Here is a 9,610-nt window from a genome sequence, read left to right on the forward strand (position 1 = left end):
AACTACTCAGGAGACTGAAGCAGGAAGATCACTTGAACTTACAAGTTCAAGACTAGCCTGAGCAATACAATGAGACCTTGTCTCAAAAGCAAAACAAAATATGGTCAGTGAGATGGCTCAATGTATGAAAGCACTTGCCACCAAGCCTCATGACCTGAATTTAATCCCTGGGACCCACATGGTGGAAGGAGAGAGCCAACTCCGACAAGCTGTCATGCACATGCACACACATGTTCGTTCACGTGCGGACACACACACACACACACACACACACACACACACACACACATCAAATAAACAAAAAACAGGACAGGACTGCGTGCAAGTCTTTCTTTGACTGCCTTGCTCTCACATCAACTCTATCCCTGCTTTATTTCTACAATGAAGAGAAACACAAAACTCAACTAAAATTATGCCAAGCAAAATAATGAAATCGTCTCCCAACTATCTCAGTGGGCTACCTCCACAGCTAACTTTTAAACCCAGGTAACTTATGGACAATCAGTCAATGTGGGCTCAGGAAACGGCCTTAATATTTGCCTAAACAGAATTGAAATAGGCAGGTAAATCTCAGGGGTAGAGGACAGGTAAAGAATAACAATGCATTTTCTAATCAAACAGAAATTGTTGTCAGCCAATCTGCTGTTTTCAATTGGCCTGTCTTCAGTCTGTCCCTGTACTGGCAAAACTAACAGAGATGCAATTGTTGACACCAACGTCTACTCCAGCTGCAGTGAGGAGATCTACTTTGAAGGCCACTGTTTATCCTTTGCCCAGAAAGTTTGGTTTGGGGAACCCAGAGCTTTCTTCAGTATTATTCTCTCCCATTCAATCATTGATGAGCATCTTTATCATTGAAGCGCATCAGTTCCAGATTCTATCAGCTTTCGTAGCATTTCCAGAGATAGCTAGAAAGCTTTACCAGCCATAATCTAACACAACAGTCCTTTAACTGAAAGCAGCATTTTTAGGCTGGAGACATAACTCAGTGGTTAATAGTATATGTTGCTCTTGCAGAGAACCCCAGTTAAGTTCCCAGCACCCACATCAGGCAGCTGCAGGGAATTTGATACCTCTGACCCAAAAGATCTCTTAAAGTTTCAAGGGGATATACAGTCGTCAGTTCCTATCCAGAAGCAGTAAGCAGTGTCATGGCACAGCTGTAAAAGCAACTACCACATCCACCTGAGGCAAGTGCAACAATGTGTTTAGGTGTTTCTCCCTACCATGCAATAAATGCTGAATGTCAACTAATCAAAAGGGATTACAGAAAAAAGACAAAGGGCTAAGATATGAGGGATGGGCAGCAAAATGAATTTTCGGTTTCATTCTGCCACTGTATGGTGCATTAAGTAATGCCTTAAGACACAAGAAATTTTAGTTCTAAAAGTATATTCCATTTCTTTATTCCTTAGCAGTTCCTATATATATATTATTTTATATAATTCTGACCATCCTATAATATTAGTATCATCTCCATTGTCTAGATAAGAATACTGAGGCTCTCAAGAAATTTAGCGAATATCGACTTGCTTCCTGCCATACTATTAGGAAGTTGAACAATGACTCGAACACAGCTCTGTCTCCAAAGTAGGTTAATTTGCTTGCAAGTCCAAGTTCAAGTGAGTAAAGACTCTTTATGAGAAAATATATTCAATCGTCTCACAGACCCAAGTATTTTCAGTGAATCTTCTCCCTGGGATCGGATTTGTGTATTATACTTTCACAGAGCTCAGAAAAATAAGGACCTCCTTGGTGTCCTCATACCCCTGCATTGGTAAAATTCTACTATACCTTTAAAAGGAATCCATACTAAGACTTCTTCTATCTTAGTAATGAGGTAAGCACATTTTGTTTCTTAGCAGACAGTAACAATGTCTCAAACCCAAAGCTGCTGCTGCTACATAGAATTCCATCCTTCCCAAATCCTTAGCCCAAGTTAAAATCTTCAAATCCATATGAAGCCACATCTTGCCTTACTTAACTCTACTGGGGAAAGCTGAAAATCGCTGCACTTTACAAGTAACAAGCCACATCTTCGAATTCATCACAATTCATCTACCAACAAGGGGGAAAACACAAGGGAGCTGTAGCACATACTCTTATCCAAGCACTTGGGAAGCAGAGGCAGAAGCAGGCAGATCTCTGTAAGTTCAAGTCCAGTCTGGTCTACATAGGCCATATCTCACAAAAACCAGAATTAATTAATTAACTAATTAATTAATAGCCAACAACCAGGGTATTGTTCCCTTGCCCCCTCCCCCACATATACACACTCTGAAGTTTTCTCATTGCTCCTTAACAAATCTACACTTACTCTGCTAAAAAATGATCAATTTTTACATGTTTTATGAGGAAAGAGTTGCTACTGCTTTAAAAAAAAAACTACAAGAGTTTACTTGAATTTTGGAGGCAGAAACAGAGTTACATTTTGCTCTTGACCAGATCACAACTTTAGTTCACTAAAGAACATTTTCAACATAAAAGACCATTTTAAAGTTATGAACAGCAGGAAAAGATATGGTTTAGAAAGAGGACAATTTCCTACATTTTACAGACTGGCATGAATAATGCCGGGCTCATATAAGAGATCATATAAAATACTGCCCTAGAATCCCCTAGTGACAGAAAGGTAGATTACTTATTTCCTCCCTCTTAGCACTGAAGATTCAAGCAGACACAGACTCAGGCTGACTTCCAATGCTAACATTAAGAAATTTCCTTTCTAAAAAAAACTACCTCAATCTAAGTACCCCATCTTCCTTCACACAACCATCAGTATTCTCTCACCCCTTCCTGTCCAATTAGTAACAAGTTTTGCTCTCCCAAGTCTCTCCATTCCCCTCTAGTGTTCATTCTCCCATCCAAACTCAACATGGAATTCCTGCCAGGCTAGCTGACCCTGGAAAAGCTCTATACATCTAACAGCCAACCCAATCCATCCCAGATAGCTCCACCTAGAATTCACAAACCAGTGTAAATGTAGTCCAGTTAAATCCCAATTAGTCTCTTTTTGGTGCCTTTAAAAGTCCACCATTCAATTCTGGTCCAAGGCTCTCAGGTCCCTGTTCTTTATCCAGTTTGTTTTACTCTGGAATTTCTATCGCTTACCTCCTTATATCTAGGATTCCTCCTGCTCACAGACTGGAAAAAACGGGTGTATTCCCACTTTCTCCTCTTCTCCATTCAATGTGATACTAATACTCCCCTTTCCCATTCAGAATCTTTTTCAGTCATCTGGATTTCCTAAGAAATCAGCTTAATCCCAGCTATTCTGTCCTGGGTCCTCCCATAGTAGTGGCTATCATAAATTAATCTTTACACTCCTCAATTCCAGCTCTGAACAGCATCTGAATGTCTCTCTCCTGTGGGTCTTTATTAATCTTCTTTTCTCTCACATTGTAGGGGTTTGTTTTGTTTTTCTGTTTCAATATTAAGGCTTGAACCCAAGCCATCACACATCTAGACAAAGCATTTTACGCGCCCAGCCCATATTGCATATTTTAAATTCTTAATATGGATACTACCTCTCCTCCTTTATGGGTAAATATATTTATATTTCTTTCCAAATGCCAGTTTCTCCCTAGCCCTATTTTTAGCCAAGTTCTTCTTTCTTACACCAGCCTTAGCAATTCTAGTATTAAACTGTGGAGAGCCCACAGGGTTCTTCGAACTTTCTTTGGAAAACATTACCCTGAAGGTTTCAACTTACTGCTTTCTTCTTAGTTAGACCTGACACAGGAACGGTGGTGCTCATCTTCATCTTCCTTCCCCCATTCACTGCCCTATGGTCCCCTCTTCCTGACTTCTTTCTAGTGGTAAAACTCTCTTGCTCCTATGATTCTGTTTCTCTCAGCAAAGCTCCTCCCTAAAGCTCACAGCACAGATTAACCTCTGCCACCTTCACCAAGCATTTCCTTGCCTGGGTAGAGAACTGCATCACGAATAAGACTCAGATACACCCCCAGAGAAACCTCCTTTGCTTCCCAAGTGCCTCTAAACCAGTAAGAAAGGGATCTCCTGGATGCCACATGTCCTCTCTACCAGGCGTGGCAGATCAAAAACTAGCCAGATCCAGAAGAGTGCCCTTGGTACAGCCCCATTTCTTCTACAACTTCCCTCTACCTTGAAAACTGACTCCAACAGCAAAGCTTCTCTGCCCTATTCCGACAACCAGCCATCCCTTCCTTCCTGCTGTTTTAAAGAACTAGTCTATTCACCCAGACTCCTGCATCCCTTCCCCTTCCTGTATCAACTTGGTACCTAGTTCTCTTCATCTCCGAGTCAGAATAGAAAGAAACTTACATGCTGTTCCTGCAAATCTAGTAAGAGAGTCAGAGGTTTTCAAGACAGGGTTTCTCTGTGTAGCCCTGGCCATCCTGAAACTCACTCTGTAGACCAGGCTGGCCTTTAACTCAAGAGATTCACCTGCCTCTGCCCACTGATAACGGGGATTAAAGGTGTGTGCCCATCAAGAGTCAGACTTTTAAAAGTCAGTTTAAGAGTGACTTTCCCTTGAGTAGTTCATACACACAAGAGCATACTTTATTTTTCCCTGAGTGTCTCTCTTTTCCTTAATGTCTGCACTTAAGTGTATGTGAAAATCCGTACAAAGTCCATTGCAGTGAGCTTTTGTGCCAAGTCCTATGGCTCCCCCATCTCCCAGATCCACCTCAAGACAAAGGTGCCTCAGGTGCAAAAAATACCTGTTTCCAATATCCTAATGAACTACTCAAGATGCCAAGGACAACCCTCAAGTGTATAATGGAACTCTGGATTCTTTTCACTTCACTCACCACATCCCGTTTTACTTTTGCTTCTGTCAAAATTTTACAGGTTCCTTCTCAACCTTTCACTTCCTTTTGGAGCCTCTGGGTGATTCTTGGAATGAGATTATCTCGTTTAATCCCCAGTGGAATCTTGTAAGTTTCTTTCCTACAGACTGTCATCTTCAGTACCACCAGGTGACATCACATTCAATTCGAGTACCCTAAAACTCTGCCCAAACTTAGCCTTGACTCTGCCACCTACAGTCTCCCCAAAAAGAAAGGCTCCTGACTACCAACATTCAAGGACAAGACATACTGAACAGAACAGTACTAGATAGCCATTAAAATGGTAACTCTCTTTGATGCTTAGAATTTTATTATGAACCTAATCAACTCCCAACTCCAAATGCACGCCCCATTTCTTTCCCCATGAAATGTTTCTGCAGTATGATTCTGAGAAACAGTCTTTTAAGTTGAAAGACGCATGGAACTAACACTTGAAGCCTTCAAAGTGTACCCCAGAAGTCTGACCAAAGCTATCTGCAACTGCCCTCTACCCAGTGTCATAGGGACGACCTCCAAATCGCCTTGAGAGTATCCATCTGTGCCTTGCTTTACAAGTCCCCTTCCCACATGCATGCAAAGAGACCCCAAAACGCTGGGCTAGAAGAATTCTCGCCAAGTGAAGCCTGTCCTTACTGTCTACTCCAGAAAACAGCAAGAATGACAAAGTATCACCACGTCGACAGTTTGATCAGGCAACCTTGAAATTTTCAAAACAATGCAACAAAAACACAGTGCTTCTAATGGGAGGAGAGGGGAAGCTTGAGTGGAACAGGAGGGCACCCCCGATGGCCTGTGGTGTTGGGCCTCCTGGGTTTGCAGCGTGCTTCCTCCCGCCTTTCCCCTCAACCACATCTTTCGATACAACAATCTCCTGCACCTCCATAACACGAAAACCCCAGTCTCAGTGCGGCCGGCTCCTCCCAGCCTTGCCCGGACGTCCCTCTGGCCCAGCCTTCCTCTCCACGGGACCCCGGCAAGGAGGGCCCCCTCCACCGTCCAGTTCACCCCTCTATGTCTTTCCTGGTCTCGGGGCGCCCCCGCAGGGCTCCGTCCTGAAGCCGAACCTCCGGGAGCCAAGCCCACGAGGCCCGTCGCGGGACCCACCCCCCCTTCCTTCTCCCAGCACCTCGTCCTCCACGCACCGGGCCCCCGGGGCTCCTCGTCGTCGTCGTCCTAGCTCGTACCGCCCCCCGTCGGGGACTCCACCCCCAGCCTGTCCCCGCCCGCAGAAAGCCCCCCTCCCCACCGCGCGCCGCCTGCGCCCTCTGCCCCGGCACCGGACTCTCTTTGGCCTCGGTTCCCCCCCAGAAGCGGCGGCGGCAGCGGCAACGGCGGCGGCGGCCCCAGCAGGAACAGCGGCGGCGGCGGCAGCGGCAGCAGCGCCGCCCCGGGCCCCGCCCGCCGCCCGCCGGGCCCCCGCCCCGCCGCCCGCCCCGCCGCCGGACTACTCCCCGAAGACCAGCACTTTAAGCCCCCCCACTCCCTGGCCACGATCCGCTTGAATCCTGCTCCACCGGGCCTGCTGTCCATTCCTCCGCCCCTTAGGACGCAGGGGTGGGGGAACCCCTGGGGTTCGTGGCCATCCCTCCCTCCCTCTCTAAGGGCCAGGGATTGCCCTGATCCGAAATCGGCCCCGTAACCTGGAGCCTCCTCCTTTCCAGCCCTCTGCTTTCCTCCCAGACCCCTAGCCTCCAGGCCTGGCGCGAAGCTGGTTGAGGGCTTGCAAGCCAGCTGGGTCTCCCACCAGGCTTGCCGGGGCCAGTATGAATTGCCCCCATCTCATCCTTCTTCAATTTGAGCACCCTCCCCGCCTCGCCTGGCCCGGTAGCCCCCGCCCCTAGAGCGAGGGCAGCGGAGCCTGGGCGCTCCGAAGTCATCCCCCGCCTTTTTTCCAGGGACTCGGATAATTGCCCCTGCCCCCCTCACAGCCCTCCCACTCCCGAACCCAGGCCCCGCCGCCCCCCAGGGGTACCCCTTACCCAAAGGTTCCTGCACCCCAGAAAAGAGGAGAAAGCAATCCGGAGAGAGCACCCGTCGCACCTCCACCTCTAAGGTTGGAGGGCATTTTTCTCCCGGTCTCTTCAAGACTTCATCACGGACACCCCCCCCCCCAAAATAACAAGCCCTTTCTCGCCCTACCCTGTTGGCCAGGTTCCCTTCGGATCGTCGGATCCTTGGATCAGGGTTTGGGGCCAGGTACTTCGAAGACCATAGCCTCCACCTCCTTTTCTGTGGAGTGGGGTAATTCCTATGGTTACCCCCCCTAGGATCTACAGACCCCCGTTTCCATGGAGACCCCCGCCCAGCCAAGGGGAAGACTCTCTTGGATCCTGGTGAACAAGTCTCACCTGGCTAAAAGAGAAGGAGGTCGAGAAGGGGATAGGGCAGGGCAGGGATGGGGTACGAAGGTGGGAAGTGGAGGGGAGCTGTCCCGAAGGGAGGGGCGAGGACAGAGAGAGCTCCCGAGAGCTCTACGTCCGGGGACACGGAGAGGACGGCGCCCCCGGGGGGCAAGCCGAGAAGCTAAGGGAAGAGGAACGGACAGGGTTGGGGAAAGGCTTAGGATAGAAAGAAGCGGGTGGGGGAATAGGAAAAGCCGGGGAGTCAAAAGGGGTGGAGGGGTTGGGGGAGAGAGAAAAAAGACGCACCTGTTCCCGGGTCGGCTCCGCAGGGAGGCTCAGGCCGCCACCCGAGCTCTCTCTCACCCTCTTTGAACCACCACCCGCCTAACACTGCCGGCATCCGATGCCCCCCTCCGCCCCTTATCGCTACCGACCTCCTTCTCCTCTCACGGCGGCGGCGGTCGGACTCTAGGAACTGAGAGGAAGAAGGGAGGGCTCAGCAAAGCGGAGGAGAGACAGAGCCACACACTGGCAGCGCCGCGGCGAGCGAAAGAGTGAGGGGGAGAGCGTTGTGTGTGTGTGTGTGTCTGTGTGTGTGAGCGAAGCCTGGTGGAGTGGGTGCCGGTCGCAGGGCTCGACGGGAAGTCGAGTCCAGCCTTGTTCGCGGGCGGCGCCGGCCAGCGCGGTAAGAGACTACAACTCCCAGAATGCTGCCTAGGCGAGGGGGGGATGGGGAGGAGGAGGCGAAGGGAGGGAGCAAGCATGAGAAGGAGGGACTAAAGCTGGGAGCAAGCGGCGGCGAAGGGGGCAGAGCCAAGCAGCCCCGGTGACACTGGGAGGGGAGGGGAGAGGAGGAGGAGGAGGAGGGGATCGCTGAGAGAACCGAGCAGATTCCAGAGAGGGAGGCAGTGGTAGCTGGAGCAAGCTGGGCAAAAAGATAGACTCCCAAGAAAGGCGGAGGCACTCAATCCGCGGGGCTCCAAGAGCTCCACGCCCCCCACCCCGATGCCCCTTAGGAGGGAGGTTGAGAAAGGGAAATGATCTGGGCACTGAGGCCAGAGGGTTGGTTTTCTGCCTTCCTTCAATGCTTTCCACCTTATGCCCCGACCTGACTTTCTCAGGCCACCAGTGCCAGAACCAGTGTGCAGATCACTCTTTGAACCATCCCCAGATCTCCCCTGCCCTGGTACCACAGAGCACACGTATTCAGTCCCCTTTTCCCAGGAGCCTAAGGGAGGCTCCCCTTGCAAGCAGGGTGTGACTCTTCCATTCTTCCTGCACCCCCCTGTCGTCGCCACCCTCCATCTCCTTCCCCTGAACCCTCCCCTGAAGCAGGGGCTTGCCTTTCTCTCCCACCAGGAAAGAGTCCTCTGGGGCGACTACCCACCCCTACTCTTATACTGGGCCCCAACCCACCAGCATCCCCTTAGTGTTATCCCCCTTACCGAAGTATTAGTGGGGGCGGCCGTAGTTGGACTGGTGTCTACTTTTCCTCTGACACTAGCTGTCCTTCACTACGCTGACCCTGTGGAAAGACAGAGAAGCACATTAATGCTCCCGTAGCCCACCCTCCACGTTCGAGCCCCCACAGAAACGGTTCATTGGAAAGAGGTTGGTAGTGGAAGTGAGCTAAGAGTAAATCCCAGTCCTCAAACCCCATCTGGTCATGAAAATCCAAGGATCCGTCCCTTTCCTTAAAAGCCATCAAAAGAGCTTGGAAGGGAGGCTTAAATTATCTAAACCCCAAGATCCACACCATGCCAAGCAATGTTACCTGGCAGGAATAAGACACAAACTAGGTTGCCCCCAAGGGAGGGAAAGTGCAACCCCTCGACGCCTTCCACCCCTCAAAGGCGTACCACTAAGAGATTCAGATGACCACGGGTGAGAGGGAGACGGAAGGGGAGCTGGAAGAGTGGAAGGATTGTGGTGGGGAAGGGTCCGCCGCCCCTCGAAAAGCAGAATCCAGATGCTAAGAGGTGGGGTGGGGGGTGCGGCTTATTGCAGACGGAGTCTTCCCTCGGTTTTCCGGGAATCGCTAGGGAAGCCCGTCCAACACTGGGAGTTGCTTACCAGTCAGTCCCCTAACCCCATTTGTGCGCGTAAGGCGGCCGGAGCCCAGCTGGGAAGCCCGGGCACAAACTCCGCGGAAGCTGGCCTTCGCCGCCGCCGCCGCCGCCGCCGCCGCGCTGCCTCGGGCCTCCCTCCCTCCGCTTTCGGCCCCGCAGATCTACCTTCGCCCCCGGCCGAGGCCAGACCCCGCTTGCAACTCCACGCCCCTACTCCACCCCCTGCCCTCCCTCCCCTCGCCCTCTCCTCCCGGTCGGGCCCAGCCCCTAGCGCCGCCCCGCCCTTGCGCTCGGTCCAGAGCCCAGCAAGTGCCCCGAACTCGCCCCCCGCCCCCACGCCCAGGCCAGCCGGGCCGGGCCTGCT

At 50.9% G+C, this 9,610-nt stretch overlaps 1 protein-coding gene across 1 annotated transcript in view; it reads right to left on the minus strand.

Moving 5' to 3' along the window:
• Positions 1-9,365, minus strand: part of Bcorl1 (BCL6 corepressor like 1) — a 67,137-nt gene extending 57,772 nt beyond the window's left edge. Inside the window, exons 1-2 of the mRNA XM_032889718.1 lie at positions 9,251-9,365; positions 8,623-8,702 (exon numbers count right to left, since the gene is read on the minus strand). The gene's annotated coding sequence lies outside the window, so the exon portion shown is untranslated. The remainder of the gene's footprint in view (positions 1-8,622; positions 8,703-9,250) is intronic.
• Positions 9,366-9,610: the final 245 nt, after the last annotated feature.

This window comes from Rattus rattus, chromosome X, assembly GCF_011064425.1.
Source record: "Rattus rattus isolate New Zealand chromosome X, Rrattus_CSIRO_v1, whole genome shotgun sequence".
Lineage (NCBI taxonomy): Eukaryota > Metazoa > Chordata > Mammalia > Rodentia > Muridae > Rattus > Rattus rattus.